At 37.5% G+C, this 18341-nt stretch overlaps 1 protein-coding gene across 1 annotated transcript in view; it reads right to left on the bottom strand.

The window, feature by feature from the left end:
* Positions 1 to 18341, bottom strand: part of sorcs3 (sortilin related VPS10 domain containing receptor 3) — a 409108-nt gene that overhangs the window by 325561 nt on the left and 65206 nt on the right. The gene's annotated exons all lie outside the window — the stretch shown is intronic.

Below are 18341 nucleotides of genomic sequence, written 5' to 3' on the forward strand. Positions count from 1 at the left end.
GGTAAGCACAGGGCCGCTGGTGTCAAGGCTACCATCACCGCAAGGGTTTAACTTTATGATGAAAGTTGTGGAGACACTTGGGTGGTGGCTCATGGACCTAGAGTTACACTTTCATTAGGCTAATATTCCAAAGATGAGCTCAAACATCTATTTATTGAATGCTTTCCAATTGTTGAGAACACATAAGTACCACAACACACTGATATTTATATTTATAGATATTAGAGAGATGCTTTTCAGTGCATTATATATATCATGCATCCCTAGAAGTACAATTTTAATTCCATCAAGAAAAAATTGGATATGCTGCCTTTTAAATATAGCATATTTGTTTCGTGTAAATTTTGTGGTAAACTTGGATTGTATTGCATGTTCCATATCCCAGTAAATCTGTTTCCCCTTTAAATCTGCAGCTTTCTCTGCTTCTCTCTGTTTAAAAAGATTTATGAACCCCTTCACTAATATAATGACGCCAGAAACAAAATTTGAAGATATGTAGAAGCTCTGCAGTCTGATTCTGTCTGTACAATAAGAAAACATTTTAAGCTGTAACTGGGAGCCATGGTCCTCTGAGAAGCCAAGATTTTTTTTAACTGGTAAAGAACAAACTATGTTTTCTCAAGCTTCTTGCATTATAATACTGACTTGTTTAAACTTACAATCTGTTGCCAATTTTAGCTGAAAAAGCTCCGTATGTCTAACAAACACATTTTTCGGTGGCATCTCTTATTCTTTCAACCAACCCGTCCTAACTTTTACTTAAACATCAAAGTAGCTGCTGGTTAATATTCACTGAGTGCTGCTGTGTGTCTGTCCTCCAACCACATAGCTTCTATGTACACAATGAAATGCGACCGCAGATCAGATGTCTCAATGATACACCGAGATGCAGGACACAGAAGCAGTGGGAGAGAGGAAAAAAAAACACTGACGTTTTTTTTAGATATGAAAAGTAGGACATGTCTGCGAAAAAGAGGACGTCTGATCACCCTACATAATGAGAATTTTGATTTATCATCTAAATGATAAATTAGAATTTATCATGATTCAAAACTCAAAAACGGAATTCTAAATTTGACTTTTTCTTTTCCCTATTGGGGGACTGATAACTTTGAAGAATATGATTAGATGCGGTTACTGTGGGATGTAAAGTGATATAAATCCCATGTCTTTACATAAATAGTGTGCTGAAGGAGCCTATTTTCATTTTTTCTTCTTATTTTTTCATGAGCAGTATTTGTGATTTTTGGGTTATGATTGCTGTGGCATTCAGTTGATAAAACTGCATCTGATTTTATGTCCATATCGCCCAGCCTGTTGCAAATGTTTATTAGAAAGGTCTTCAGGAAAATCTAGTGTGTCTTCAGTGATTATTTGGAAAATGCAGATGTCTCCGTTCATTTTTCTGATGGCTCAGTATGATTAGTGCACATTGATCATGAACTGGTTCTGGTCTGTATCTTTTTATCAACTCAAGGGGTGAAAAGACATAAAAAGACGAATGTTTCCATCTTTAACAAATGAACCTGCAGTTTCTTCAATCAACAAGCTCATTGCATGATGGGAGGAAACTATTTTTCCCCAAAGCTTAAAGACTGATGAATTCAGATGAAACTCTGAGACAAGTAGTCATTTAACAAAGGAACAAAAATGTCTTTTACGGCCTTTTCTGCAGTCAGGAGTCATATGTTTAGAAAAAAATGTCCTTTAAGACCAATTGAAAGTTTTCAATCTAAGAAAAAGATGTATACATCCAGGTTCTTCCATTTATAAACATACAGAAGTAGCAACTTAAAATCATATAATTTATACTCTCTTACTTACTCTTCATCCGTCGATCGTGGGTCTCCAATGCATTCCGCCATTCTTCCTAGTTCTCGGCTTACGCCATGTTCTTCTTCACGTCCTTCTCACCTGTAATCACTTCTATCTGTTCTATCCACGTTGTGCGTCGTTGGCCTCGTCCCTGTTTGGCATGCGCTTGAGCCACAATCATTTTTTAAGGCCAGACAAGATGAGGTCTAGCTGATATGACCAAAGTACAGGAACTTTTTTTTGATGATCTTGTCTAGCAGAGACGGTCTTTCTGTTCCCATTCTTTGTAGCCCCTCCTCATTGCATACCATTTACGTCCAACTGATTTTGAGCATGCACCGGTAGCACCAAAGCTCGAAGGATGTAATGTTCTTCTTGGTCTGCTTCGTCAGGGCAAAACACTCTGGGCCATAGCGGTCTAGTGACAACACTAGGCTTACGAGCATTTTCTTTTTGAGTTTCAGTGGAAGCTTGTTTCTCATTAGTTGTTTGTCAATCCAGAATGCAGCCTTTGCTCTTCCAATCGCACATTTGACATCGGTTTGGTGATTCAAGTGCTCATCGAAGAAGACACCAAGATAGTTGAACGAGTTGTTGAATTCCAATTTGCGGTTTTGGCTGTTTTGCTGGTGACTACCATGACCTTCACCTTGTCTTTGTGGATCTCGATTGACCACTCCACTCACTACAAATAATGTATTAAAAGCTAAATTTATGAGCAAAAAAATGCATTTAAATATCTGTATAAATTTTTTTTTCTGTTGCTTCAAGATTAACTCCATCAAATGAGAAGGAGGAAAAACTCTAATTGCATTAAAACATTTCCTATGTAAAATATGTAACCATTAGTTAAAGTAAAGAAAAAAAAAACTGTTACTTAAATTCAGTAATTCCAGCACCAGCAGCAGGAAATGTGAAAAGAAAAGGTAAAATAAGCAGGTAATTAATCTCCATCATGTATTTGGACATGCTTGATTCATAAATTTACTCCAGGAGTAATCTCCTGCAGCAGCAGCTCATTTTCTTCAGGATCCGAAGCAGCAGAGTAGCTCTGGAGCAGGGCAGCAGCAGAGTTTGGGGCTAATGAAGCAAAAACTACACTACAATCCATTTGTGTTTCTTTTTAATGAAATGACTAAACTTTGCCTTAGGCCTGAATGTCAGCAGAGAAGTGAAGAATACATTACAGTGACAAAAAAAAAAACAACAGAAAAAGCTTGTACGCCTCCACTCATGACACCCCATGCTGCCACCAGTGTGTCACTGAATTCAAGTGTTTTAAATCCAGTGTGATGAAATTAATATCAACATCCTGCCCTGAGGTTGTACAAAAAAAAACATGTGAAACATCCTTTGTTTTCCGCACAAGTTAGAAGAGCAGCCATGCGTTCAGGTGTAACACAGAAACAACTGCAGGTTAATATTTGTAACTCAGTGCAAACATGCTGAAACAATCTGCCATCTTTTATAAAACTAATTTATGTGTCTCAGCATCGGCATCAGTACGTCCTGCACACCGAACGCTTTACCACTGCATGCATTTCTAGACAACCCTAAAGATAATGAACGTGTGCTGAAATGTTGGAATTAGTTTGGAGCTTCTTGAGTTTTTGTTTTAATTTTTGTGTTCTTATTTTTATAGTGAACTTTGAGTTGTGGTTTTTGATAACTTTTTAAGATCTTTGCTGTTCAGAGGTTTTCCCTAGGTTTAGGATATCATGTTATGTTTATTAGTTTTTTCATTTGGAACTTGCCATATTAGTTTAGTTTTCTTCTTGTTAACAGTAGTTTGGTGTTTTCTCTTGCCCTCCACTAGTGATGGGTCCAGCAACACCGATGCATTTGTGAATGAATGGAGCCCATAGTGCTAAACCCTGTATCGGTGCGGGCGTCTTTCTAGGAAGTCATGTGACCAATGCAGGAGTTGTTTCCAACTGACTGAAACACTAGACTGTGTTTAAAAACTTATCTATCAGTATGATGCATCTGCTAAACAAAATGTCTCATCATTTGTGGTTTATCATTAAAATTATCAAGAATTTTGGAGCAGCCTAAAAGGAAGAGCAACGTTTCAGCCGTTGCGTTATTTTAATTTTCTCATGGTGTCAACCTTTTTCTCTCAATTATCACTCAGCTTATCTGAATTAAATGTAATTCCCAATTGATTTTTGGTTTATTTACTGTTTTTACTGTACGTATTGTTTTAGAAATAAATCATAAAAAAATTTTTAAATCCAAGTAGCCAAGCGTCTTCATTCACATTTCCCCCTAAATTTTCACGTTATATGTTTTCATTATTTTTTTGGCTGCATCTAAATATATCAAATATATTTTGAATTCAAACACAGATATGAAATAATACAATACAACGTTCAATAACTTAAATGATATCATTGTACTAGGTCATCAAATCAAAGCCGTTAACTTTTACTCTGTCCATTAAGTAGCCTGTGTTTACTCAGTCCATTAAGCTGCCTGTAGTGTATTTAAAGGTCCAGCAGGTGTCAGTATTCGGTGAGACAGCATCAATGCAGAATCAATAGTTTGGCAATGTGTCGAAAAGCTTCAAGATGCCTCAATAACCTATCACTACTCTCCACTTTATTTTCACCACTTCTCTTAGATTCTGTCTTTCCGTTCTTCTGTGTACATTATAACTTGAAAAGTAATGACAATTGACAAATAAAATTTCCAAGAAACAATTGATTAAATCTGGATTTATAAACTTTTTCAAAGGATTCTTTAACAATTGGCAGAACAAGCAGTTCCCCCCCTAAACCAGAGGGTGGCAGACAAAAACAATCTCAATCTGCTCATCAAAGAAGAAAGCAGAGTGAATGAAGGAGAGAGCAGAAAAAGTTGGGCCATATTGGTTAACTTATGAAAGGGTTTTAAGGACATTGTTACTAAAGGTGTTACTAAAGATGCGCCTCATGTTAACCAAAAATTCATTAAAATTCTGTAATGACCTCGATCATGTGCGAACTTTAGCTGTAGGTGTAAAGTCACAATACGGGGTTAAATTTGCTTCTTGGTGAAGCTCTGTGCTTTCTTAGCACTTTTCTGGTTTATTCTGGTTTCTTTCATGTCTTGTTTAATTGTTTTCAATCTTTCCAGCTGTTTAACTTTTTGGTCATGTGCTGCCCTATCTGTCATAATTTTAGCAGGGGCAAAAGACTGACACTAAATAGAGAGAATTGAATTGAAACTTTGCAGGTTTTTTTTTTTACCCCACCTCACAATGCAGCAGTAATGTCTGTAGCTGTGATGAGCACAGATTCAATGTCGGTGAATGTTTGTGTAAGTCATTGTGTGCTGTAGTTGTAACCGGTACAGGATTACCAGTTACAGCAGCATACAGAACAACAATACAGGATTTCAAATAAAGGGAAGGATTAACCACAAAATTCTCTGCATTTTTCCTTCAGTCAAAGAAAAATACTGAACTAATACCGAACCTAATTTATTCCTGCCTTGTTTTTCTTACTCCACCCACATTCGGTTATTGCAACATCTCAGAAAAGCTTTTCTCTTTTCCATTGTTGCCTGTATTCTCAGCAGTCATCCTGTCCTTTTTCCTCTGCTCTCTGGGACTCAGACTCTGTGCTTCACATGCTAATGTAAAGTGAGACTTGCTAAACAAAATCCTTCAGAGTTGATTGCTGCAATTGAAACTTCTTTTCATCATCTTTCTTTTCAAGCAATATCTTCAAATTTAGTTGCAGAATCTGTGCCTACCAACGTAAGTCGGTAATCAAATCAATTCTCAACCTGTTTTACTTTGGTCGCCCCGAAGGCCCTGAATACAAACCTGCCTCATGTTTCACCGGCACAATGATAAATATTCCTGCGGGTTTCTTTATGAAAAATATATTTTCTTGCTTTATTCAAAGCCATTTTTCCAGGCCTCAACTTGAACAAAAACAAGACTAAAAGTCTTCTTGATTTGCACACAAATTTAAATAAATGAACATAAGAATTAGTCTGATTTTTTCTCTGAAAATGTTTGTCTGAACTGTGAGCTGATATTAGCCACATCGACACATCGTGTTAAAGCATCCAAGCTGTCTTGGTAAATATCTGCTACTGAATGAAGAACGTACAGCAGTAGCCAGCCAAAATGTCCCCACTTTCCTTGATGGGCCCTTGTTTGGTCCCCTCCAATTCCATTTTAACCCTGTAAAACCCAACTATAGAAAAAACACACACAAAAAAATTTCAACCCCTCAGATGTTGTTCTAGGAGTCCTTTGAGGCTGAAAATGAAATGTTTTAAAAATTTTATGTTTTAGTAAGTTTTTACAGAAATGTTGTAATAGTGCAACATTGGGCCAAATGGGGAGCAGAATTTTATGTATTTGTACTCATTGTCTGAACAACAATACAGAACTATGGATTTATTTGCAGGGTTTTGCTTTTATCCCAGAACAGTATAACGTGAAAAATAATCTCAGTCATGTTTTTATAATCATATTTGAACATATTTGAAAAGAGAAGAATCAATATTAATAATATTAATCCAATAGCATTGTGAGACCAAACAACATGACCCAATGAGTATGTTAATGCAGTTGAACAAAGAAAAAAAAAAAAAGTTTTTTTTTAGTATGACAAATAATAATTCTGCAACAGTGGCACTCACAGGGTTAAACATCAATCTTTGTACTAAAATATTCTTTCTGTCATGATTTGTGGACATTAAGATCTAAAGAGAAGCGTTATCCCCTGGTCAAACCCAGTAATTTCTTTAAAAGTGGAGTCAGAGTAAAAAAAAGTATGCATGCCCAAGAGAAGGAGGGGGCCACTCCAGTGGCTGGAGTTGGAGGGAATTCTGCTGGGAGCTGCAGGGAAATGGGCTTCCATTCGGCTGGCGTTTGACGGGGAAGGGCCATTTTAATGACTGCTACTGCAAGAAATCATCTTTGATCCAGATCTTTTCAGCACAACCTAAATGTTCCTGTATATTTCTGAAGTTCTACGAATTTGGCTAAATAAAGGCTTCAATGCACATCCAGTATACATTTAAAGGATGAAATATATATTGTGGAGGATTGTGGTTTAATTTACCAAATAAACTTGAACTAGTTCATTTATAAATTTGTGAACTTAGTTAATTTTTTGAAAAAGTGAACTAGTGAGCTAGTTCATTTTCATCTGTGTAAACTGAACTTTGAGCTCCTTCTTTCTAACAATGAACTTTTAACTATGTTGGCTGAAATGTTCAGGTGCTGCTGCCATGTTGATTTAAAAGAAGTAGGGTTAGTAGTTCCATTTAAGGGACCAAAAAGTTGATGCAGCCTTTAGCAGTGCCTCCCAGCTGCGTCTCTCTTCCACTAAAGCATTTAACTACAACACAGATCTCTGGGGTTCCAGTTACCATCCACATTACTGTAAAAACAGAAGATTAGATGGTCTCTTTATACTGCTTGTTGACAGTAGAGCTGGCCTGAGCAGAAGCCCCTGCCATGATGACATTAGAACTGTGTGTTTAGGAACTCCCTGTGGATGTCTGGGAACTGGAATCTAATTATGTTCAGCTCTGCACTCTCCAAACATCGGAGGGACATTTCTCTCCTCTGTCACTTCACCGCGCTTTCTGGGATTTCCTTTCTACCAGGAGAACGAACACAGATGGCACGATGGAACTGATGTGTTTGGGGCTAAATGGGCCATGAACATTTTTCCCCCTCTTCAAAGTGTGCGCGATCCTCCTGGAGAATAATGCGCGCCACCTTCGGTGACACTTTTCACAGCTTCTCCCTTGATTCTGTGCAGCAGAGGCGAATTCACTTAAAGTTCTCTTCAATGAAAGTTTCTCCGAGTCAATAAGCTGGCTGCCAGCATGACATCAGGCTGTAATATCGGATGTAATTTGCTTTTACATATTGTGACTCAACGGGGAGACTTGAACACGGACATATGGACAGAGGCTGTGAGAAAGTAATTCCAATTAGACTCATTCCCTCACCGAGGCCATCAACAGCTCGTCAGCGTGACATTTCATTGCCACGATCTCTGCAGGATAAAGCTGACAACAATGAGCGTGCATTAACACCACCTGTCAGTTCAGCAGCTTTCAAATGGCGGCTTATTTCTAAACGCTTCTGTTGGTAATGATAGGAAACACACTAGGAGAGCATTTACACTTGTGTATCCTATTTGGGCCTGTTTCCATCTTTTTAAAACATTTGGTGTATATTGCACCAGATGGGGGCGAGCAGAAATCCAACAAGAAATAAAAAAGTGTTATTGGCCTGCTTCTTAAAATTGACAAACTTTTTAGCTTTTCTGTGAAAAGCAGGTTAAGATGAGAAGGGAAACATCCATCATTTTTCTATATCTGCTTCTTTTTTTTGCAGGTTTTGTTGAGGGGCTGGTTTTTATCTAAGGGGCAAAATTTGTTCCAATGCTGTACGCAAAAAAGATGTGTAAATTAATAGAATTGCTTGCAACACAGTTTGGGAAACTAACTTTTCCCTTTTCTAAGGCTTTTTTTAATAATTTTTATAAAATATATATTTTAAATGTAATATTTTTCAGATGTCTCTTTTACAGGCTGAGTTTTACGAATTTCATTATTTAGAAGTTGTTTTATAGATCACATTCTCTTGAATTCAAGCCAGATTCAAACGCTCACTCTTGACCAATAAAAATGTGGTTGCAAACATCCAACAGACCTATAAAAATGCATCCTCACCCCTTACTTACCCATCCTCACCCAGAGGAAAGCTCACCACTAGAACTGAAGAGAAAGTGATCTGGAAAACACGATATGAAAAGAGTTCCATTCGTTAAAGTCAACCTGAGGAAGAGAAATTTAGAAGAAAACAAAAATATGAAAAAACCGACAAAGTGTTGCTCAAAACCTTTTGTTTCGTCAGTTTTTCAAAGTCTCCTTCTGGATTTCTTTTTTATTTAAATATCAATTCCCAAAACTTTGTTTTTTTGTAACGATAATGGAGCAAAATCTACTCCATATTTGTGTAGAGGCGTTAATTATAAAAAGAGTATAGAGACAGAGACAGGTCATCAGTCCAGCAGAACCACAGATAGATCTATGTGGACTTCAGATTGACCAAACCAGAGCTGAAAAAAGCACGGACAAATGTTTCAAGATAATAAAAATAGAAAAATACTTGAATACCTGAACAAAAATATTACTTCATAGTTCTGTTGGGTCTCAGTAACATCATTTCAGTTTTTTTTTTTTTTTTTTTTTTTATGAAAGTTCAGAAACCTAATAGCAAACTACCTGATATGAGTTTAGGAGAAGCTGGAAAGAGAACCTATCAGACTGCTTTAGAGGACAATCCAGTCATAACAACAATATAATCATATGTTTTTTTGTTTTTTCAAAACCAAAGGACACCCAAAGGAAATTTTGCTAAGAAAAACAAAGATGGCCAAAAACGGAGCCTTGAGGAACGCCTTGAGGCAGAGCTGCACTTTTCTGTTTAAATAAATAAAGAAATTAATAAGAATGACTCATTTTAAGTAAATCTTTTTGATCATATACAACATTTCATCTTGAACTTATTCAATAGGAAATGTTTAAGTGGTAGCCTATTATTCAGATTTGCGTTAAACAATAAGAATAGTAATGTTCTTTTCCTTAGTATGGATGTTGTAAGCTGAAGTTCAAATGCAGAACTTAAAATAAAAAAAGAAGAAATCCAAGGCTCCTACTTCTTTTTCACTCCTTCCCCTTTATTGTCTTGTCCTTTCATGACTGACTCTGTGCTCGAGAGTCTGACTCTGTCACCAGAATCAGATGCATCCTCAGAAGTCACAACTCCGGTACCTCTGAACAAAAGTTAAGGCTTTGGCTCAGACAGAATGAAAGTTTAAGATATATGTTTTTATGACTTTACTTTGGCAAAGTTAGAAGTTTCTGCCACGGTTCACAAGAGGTTCATGTGTCACAGAAGTGCAACACAGTAGTCAACATAAACCTGAAGGGCAAATGGGCTGTGGAACGGCTGAGATGGCTAAAAAAGGGCCTTCAAAACTACCGCTGGAGTTTCCTTTTCTCCCTTCAAATTTCCTTTTCCATTCAGGCAGAATTGAAGGATTTAAGCTGCCACTGCCCCTGCAGCACTACCTCGCAGCCAAGTTGCTGGGTCTGAACCGTGAGCTGATAGACCGAATATATCCTGGGATTTTCTGTGATTAGGATGTTTTCTGAAGGCTAGCGGCACTTCAAAGAGGCTGCAGATAACAGCTTTCACCTGAAGAGAGGTTTTATTTGGCTGATGAAATGATGATTTCAACTTCCTTAACAACCGCAACAAAAAAAAGGCTTAAATGGGGAAAAATCCACAGCACTTATACTTTAACCACACTATACCTTTTAAGATTACATAGCATATCACCTGGCTTGGTTTAAGCCCAACTTCTTCTCATTTCAAAGGCACAATAGAACCAGGAACTTTGCATGGGTTTCTCTATGGTTGGATCCTCTGTATCCGATAGAGCCTCCTAAAGAGACCATGGGCTCAGAAATCCACAGGGAGGGAGAGGGAATTCAAATCTGCACTATGTGAACTTTCACATGCAAACCTTCCATCCAAGTGGGACCATTTCAGCACAAGATATAAGGAGTACCACAAGGTATAACACCTTTCTTTGTTATATTGCATTAAAAAAGCTATTAAATACACAGAGTTGTGTTCAAAATAGGCAGGTCAATCATTCTTTTATATAATCAAACAGTAAATAAATTACTATTATCTTAACAGTTATGAAAACAATGCTTCAGATCTACTAATTAAACGACATTTGCATGTTTAAAATACTAGGAGGGTCGTTTCTGTGAGATTAGCCATTCTGTCACACACAGGTGTCAGAAAGGTGCTTCTAATTAAAGGAAAAAGGCAACAAATGGTGCAACAGGCAGCGATGGTGCAATGCACAAAGGAAAATGTGTTAAATGGGTCATCTTAGATATTACTCAGAGGAAGTTTTCCACACTCTAACTTTAAAGTAAATTAGACAAAAAATAATAAAAAATCAAAGAAATAAAGTCCGGCTGAAATAAAATAATAAAACATAAAGCAGAAACATATGGGAGAAACAGTAAAGTCCCATTAAAGAGATAATAGTTTAACCTTAATCCCGAACAATTAGCATTCAGCTCCAAGACTACATACAAAAATAAAATTAGTAATTAGTTTGTTTTCATGAAAATGTTATGCTAAAATTAGCTCAGGTGTTTATTTATTTAATTTTCTCCATATCTAGATTTTCCTTTTAGATTAAATAGATGATGATCTACTTCGGTGGTGTAACTTCTACATTACTTGACTAAGGTAAAGGTAAAGGGGACGATCTTTTATTTCCGGGTGGATCATCTAAACAAGTGGTCCTCCTAACTGTCAATCATTCTGGTGATATGTTTACGTAAGGCCGTCCTACATGCTCGTTCCCAGTTAGCTACCTTTTTCTGTGCATGCGCACATTCAGGCGTATATCTGTGGTGAGCTACGGTTTCAGACAGTCATTGGAGCTCAGCTTTCTCATCGCGGTACTTTGAAAAGGGCCGAGGGTCGTAAGAGAAAAAGTGTCTGCGAAGTGCATGAAAAGAAGAGAAAGGCCTCAAAAGAGGCAGATATATCCCAGAATGCTTTGCATGGAGAGCTCTCCTCTCCAGTGGCCCGCTGTTGTCATAGGCTGTCGCTACCCAGCAGCAGTGACAGATATTGGGTTTGTCAAAATCTGTTTTTGGACATCCCATCTAATTTCCTTTGAGGTCCTGAACCGTTCACTATCATTATTTCATTTACCAGTTGGTTCGCTGTTGTTTTTGGAATAATTGTTCTGATAACGACCCAATCAGAGCAAAGCTTCAGTTTTAAACGGATAATCCTTAAATCCTCTAAGTACACAATACAATGAATTTAAAGGTTGTATACATGACTATGGGCTGCCAAAACAGCCCAAACCATTAACCCTTCACCACCATGTATGACCAGGGGTTAGAGACGCCTGCAGGTTGTGGTTTTAGATGAAATTGACAGGGGGGGCAGTGTGAGGCTACTGTTTTGTTTTGCATGGGGACAAATAGAATAACAAAAGGGGAACCAAATAAAAAAAAAAAAAAGAGTGAATCATTTAGTATATTAAGTGAGCCACAATTTCAGACTCCAGATCTAAAAGATGGAAACTATCTGTTAGATCTATCTGATGTGATCCTATCAGAAGAAAAGATTTAGTATTAGAATGCAAAAGCCGATCTAAAAAAGTACACATTTCTTCAAATAAGTGTATTTGTCCTTAATTTGAGCAGATAAGGTTAAGATTGCCTTAGACAACGCAGCTCCTTTGAAAATGAAAACCGTTAAAAATAGAAAGCTTGCTCCTTGGTTTAATGCAGAGCTGCGTACTTTGAAGCAAAATGCTAGGAAACTGGAGAGAAAATATCGCTCCACAGGCCTGCGAGAGTCCTTCCTAGTCTGGAAAAATGGTTTACTGCTGTATAAGAGGACCCTTTGTAAAGCAAGAGCAGCATACTTCTCCTCATTAATAGAGGAGAATAAGAATAATCCAAGATTTCTTTTTAATACAGTTGCCAAACTCACCCAGAGCCATAGCTCTGTTGAACCGTCCATTCCACCTGCTCTTAGCAGCAATGATTTTATGGGATTCTTTATAAATAAGATTGATCTTATTAAAAATAAGATCATAAGCACTCCTCTATCCGCGATTGTACCTGAGGTAGTCATGGAATCTGAACCGGGTTTAGACTGTTTTGATCCAGTTGAACTCTCTGAATTAGCAAAATTATTGTCTTCATCTAAGCCTTCAACTTGTATGTTAGATCCAGTTCCAACCAGGTTATTTAAGGAGGTATTCCCTTTGATCTCCTCCTCCATTTTAGATGTGATTAATCTATCTCTGTTACAGGGATATGTACCTAAAGCTTTTAAGATTGCTGTAATTAAACCTCTGCTTAAGAAACCGTCTCTTGACCCAGATGACTTGGTCAATTATAGACCTATATCCAATCTTCCTTTCTTATCCAAAATTCTTGAGAAAGTAGTTGCCAAACAAGTTTGCGATCACTTCCACCATAATGAACTTTTTGAAGAGTTTCAGTCTGTCTTTAGCGCTCATCATAGCACTGAAACAGCTCTGGTGAAAGTCACTAATGATATTCTCATGGCCTCAGATAATGGACTTGTATCTGTGCTCGTCCTGTTGGATCTTAGTGCTGCATTTGATACAGTTGACCATAATATTCTTTTAGAAAGACTTGAATATTTTGTTGGAATTAAAGGAACAGCACTAGACTGGTTTAAATCTTATCTATCTGATCGAATTCAGTTTGTTCATGTTAATGATAGATCTTCAACACGCTCAAAGGTTACCTGTGGAGTACCACAGGGATCAGTGCTAGGACCAATTCTCTTTACTTTATACATGCTCCCAATTGGTAGAATTATTAGACAGCATGGGATTAATTTCCACTGTTATGCTGATGATACCCAGCTATATCTGTCTATAAATCCAGATGAAGCTAACCCATTACATAGATTACAGGCATGTCTTGAAGACATAAAAACCTGGATGACTCTTAACTTTCTGCTTCTGAATGCAGACAAAACAGAAGTTATAGTCTTTGGACCAGAGTCTCTGAAAAAGAAACTGATTAGCCAGTCACTTCATTTGGATGGGATTAAACTGATTTCAGATAATAAAGTAAAAAATCTTGGTGTTATTTTTGATCAGGACCTGTCATTTAAATCCCATATCAAAGAGGTTTCTAGAATTTCCTTCTTTCATCTGAGGAACATTGCAAAAATTAGAAATATCCTGTCCAGGGGTGATGCTGAGAAACTAGTCCATGCATTTGTTACTTCAAGGCTGGACTATTGTAATTCTTTACTATCAGGAAGTCCACAAACTGTAGTTAAAAGCCTTCAGCTGATCCAAAATGCTGCAGCCAGAGTTCTAATGAAAATGAAAAAGAGAGATCATATCTCTCCTATCCTGGCTTCTCTTCATTGGCTTCCTGTTAAATCAAGAATAGAATTTAAAATCCTCCTTCTCACATATAAAGCCTTAAATGGCCAAGCTCCATCTTATATCAGAGATCTGATTGTTCCTTATGTTCCTAACAGAGCACTTCGCTCTCAATCTGCAGGTTTACTAGTGGTTCCTAGAATTTCTAAAAGTAGAATGGGAGGCAGATCTTTTAGTTATCAGGCTCCTCTCCTGTGGAACCAACTACCAGTTTTAGTCCGTGAGGCAGACACCCTGTCTACTTTTAAGGCTAGGCTTAAAACTTTCATTTTTGATAAAGCTTATAGTTAGGGTGGCTCAGGTTATCCTGAGCTATCTCTATAGTTATGCTGCTATAGGCTTAGACTTTTGGAGGACATAGGGACCCCCATTTCATCATTCTGCTTCATTCTCTCTCTGTTCTCCTATTCTGCAGAATCTGTTAGTTCAATCTCTAACCTTCTGCTCTCTCTGCTTTTCCTCAGAGTAGCTTTGCCTCGTCTGTTCCTGTTTGGCTGTGACGTCATCCTGGAAAGAAACATCAGCTGTGCTGCTTCTATCAACACCCTTGTTAATAGATGTTGGAGATCGGCCTGTTTTCCAGTGTGGTCCTGTTTCTCTGACCGTGACTGAGTGGATGTGCTCTCTTCGTCCTCTGGCATGGGAGCTGCCTTGGAGCTCGTCTGCCTGGCTGTGTGTTTCCTGGACGGGGCCGCCTTTTACAGCTGCTTTTTGTATCTCTGCTTCTGTCTCCTTGAACCCCAGTCGGCCTCGGCAGATGGCCGCTCACACTGAGCCTGGTTCTGCTGGAGGTTTCTTCCTGTTAAAAGGGAGTTTTTCCTCTCCACTGTCGCTACAAGCATGCTTAGTGTGGGGGATTGTATTTGAGTCAATGAGTCAATGCAATCAACTGCTTTTCCTTAGATAGAAAACTTTGTATCAATTTGACTGTATGATCTGGTTGAACTGTAAAGTGCCTTGAGATGACATGTGTTGTGAATTTGGCGCTATATAAATAAACTGAATTGAAATTGAATTGAATTGAATTGATAAGGTGGTCAGTCAGTAGAATTCATAATTTTCCTGATAAAATAAGATAATTAGATATTATGCACTTGGAATAAGATAACAGATTATATTTTCTTATGTTAATCACTGGTAAATTGTCCTACTTACCTGCTCAAATCAAGGGAAAAATCCACTTATTTCAAAAAATATATTTAAATTTTTGCATTATATTTTTTCAGTTTAGCTGTGCCATAACTTTGTTCCAAAAGATATTCTAACTCTTGCAAGTAAATATATAAACCCATAAATCATCCTGCCTTTTGGATTTATAACAAAGAGGGCTTCTTCTATATTATATATTTTTTCTCCTTTCCAAATCCTCTGAACATTGCACAGCCTGAGAATTTAGGGAATCCACTTCTGAAAATATTGGCCTTTCTTCTAAATATTTTTTTCTTACTTGATTTTACTTTAGCATTGGTTTTAGTTCTAACCTTTTTGGTCAGAGCAAGAAAGCTTAATAATCTGCTGATCTGATATCTGCGGTTTGTACACTTGAAGTTAGATTGAAATACTCAAAATAACCTAAAAATCTGACAATTTTTATTAGTTTTTTGATATTTAATGTTCTATAACTGAAACTCAAAAGCATGATCCTTTTTAGCCATGTTCAGTTTCCCTTATACAGCTCGGTATGTCACAGAAGACTTTAAAGAGCCAATACCAAGTCAGCCTCTGCAATAGGGCTTTTTTTATTGTTTGCAGGATTTATCCTTCGGCTCTCAGCTTTATGCTGCGTGTTGGCAGGAAACCCAGAATAATGAATGTGACCTTACAAACTCATGAACATGATTCAAACTGTGCATTCTTTGGTGTTTTCTGTCTGCCTCTCTTTGAACTTCTCTTTCAATCAGCTTTTGTCTCCTGTATCATTGCTGGTGCTGTTTTGCAAAATTATACTCTTCATTCAAAGACTTCACTCCAGCGGATCAAAGCAATCTGCTCCGTTACATCTTGTTATGCACTGGATGTTTTCACAAGTGGCATTATCAAAACTAAACATATGATGAGACCTTAGCAAAGAAAGACTTTACATCTGGTCTGAGATTATAATCACAGGATTTTTGATTTTACTGAATGACATGGTGTATTCAGAAATATAAAAGACCTTAAGTGTAACAAAAGTACTGCGAACGAACAAGATTGTGCTTGAAGGGGTCTTTCTTTGAACTGAATGGCATTATTATTTAATTGAACATTTTCTCCACACAGCCATGTCATAATTAATCACCTTATGGGATATTTTTTGTATTGATAGAAAAGGTCTAAATTGGAACTTGTGTTGAGCTGGAGCTTTGGGGAACTATACCATTTTTGCTTACATAAAAAGCTTTGGGTTTAATATAATCAAGGAATTCAAGGAAACACTTCTGAGAGCATTATAGTGAAGTTTATAATCCGTAGATTAGCGAACAACTAAAAATAGGACAGAATTTCATGAAGTTCCCTTAGAATATTTGCCGACAGTCGTATCGGATGGTTGGGTGGTTCAAGCCACAGGTCCACATTGTAGTGTCCTTGGGCAAGACATTTCCCCTGCATTGCCTACTGATGGTGGTCAGAGTGGCACCAGTGTATGGCAGCCACTTCTGGGACCTACTTCTGTCAGTGAGTCCAAGGGCAGCTGTGGCTACAATGTAGTTTGCCACCATCAGGGTAGTGAATGTACTATAAAGGGCTTTGGTCAAGTGTCCTGACTTGAAAAATGCTATATACGTACAGGCCATAATTAGACCCACAGGAGTTCATGATTGAGGCTGCGCCAAACACTTATGTGACAATTACTCTGCTTCAAGACTAAGAACTTCATGGACGACCTCAAGTCTGAACCACAGGAAACATCTAACCTGAAACAGAACATGCCACAGCATATTTGGACAGAAGGAGATATCAAGCTTAAGCAAAAATTCTAATTTTGAAAACTGAATTCAGCATCACCTCTCATCCAACCCCCCTCAGTTCTGCTGCCGGTAATCATCATCTAGGACTCTGCTTTTGTGTTCCACCAAAGGCTTTGCTGCTCCATCGAGTTTATTTGCAATAGTATAGTAACTTATATGAAAGCCACGCATGACGATTGTTTTTTCCAATGACTGGGGCAGGACAGAGCACAGACCCCAAAATGGAGGAAAGCTACAAGGAGCCTCCCTGCAAGTGTTAAGAGCAGCTAACTGAATGTAGATTTAAAGACATTATAGTTGTATTCTGTGACAATGTCTGAGAATGCATCATTTAAGCCAAGAGTGATCCACAACCTCTTGGCGGCAGTAGAGGGGGTATTAACTAAATACCTACTGGACTACTACGGTCCAAAGAGATGTATGCTTTCGCTATTTGGGTCTGATTTAAGCTAGTTTGTACTAATAACTAGAGCAAAATGCAACAGAGTCTGCATGCAAACCGAAGCCGCCTCAAAAAGCAAGTCCCATTCTGGTTGTTTGGTCTGGACCAGAGTTTCTGGTCTTTATTCACACCTGCACAGCAGGACCAAAAAACCAACTCTGGTTGCTTTAAATTGGACCTAATGTGGAAAAAAAGAAAGAAAAAAAAGGTCTCATATTCTTATTTGTCACCAGTTTTCAATTTAATTAAAAAACAAACAAAAAAACTGTGTTTGGATTAAAGAAGGTAGTTGAAGATTTCATGAAACATCACTCAGCTCAGGCAGTGAAAGAACAAAGCAAACGGTGTTCCATGAAGTACAGAAGCATTAACAAACTTCTACTTGGAAATTACTGCTTTTTCCCTTTAAACTAAAAAGTTAGATCTATTGTACTTTTGTTTTTTATTCTAAATAAAACAAATTTAGGTAAATGTCTTCAATGTCTGTCATTGCTATTGGAAATCCTAAAAGAATCTTCTTAAGTATTAACAGGTTAATGTGAAGTGATCCTACAGTCTTTGTGATGCTGGTTTTCAACCTGATGAAAAATCCTCCTTGAACTGAATGCTCCGAGTGCTTAGCAATTCCTCTTAGAGCAATACATATGTTTAAAGAAATAGATCAAAAAAATAAAAAAATAAGTTAAGTGATAAAGCCACTAAGCTCATACTTCCATTTAATGGACCAAGTCTATGGAATGTCAAAATAAAAGTGGTTCTAAGCTACTAAATAGTTGATGAAACAAAGCATAAAACATTTAATTTTAATTTTAATCCAGTCCAAAGGTCCCAAAAATTGGAAACATTTTGTGTTTTCAGCAAACTGATGATTGAAGCTTATCAAATGTTAGAAATAAAAGAAATATTAACAATTGCAGAATACAATGGATACTCGGAAATAAATAATGCTGATGGTAATAATGTGGGATCATGGGCCACAGAAAAAAAATAATTTAGCCAGGTGAAACAAAAGTCAGCGTGTTGGCATCTCCACTGTTTATAACGAAACCGCAGCAGCCTTCACCCGCCACCGAGCATCATCCATCACAGCTGCCTCAATATCCAGTCTGGGTTGTC

Source organism: Cyprinodon tularosa, unplaced genomic scaffold (genome assembly GCF_016077235.1).
Source record: "Cyprinodon tularosa strain WSP-4 unplaced genomic scaffold, ASM1607723v1 ctg190, whole genome shotgun sequence".
Taxonomy (NCBI): Eukaryota; Metazoa; Chordata; class Actinopteri; order Cyprinodontiformes; family Cyprinodontidae; genus Cyprinodon; species Cyprinodon tularosa.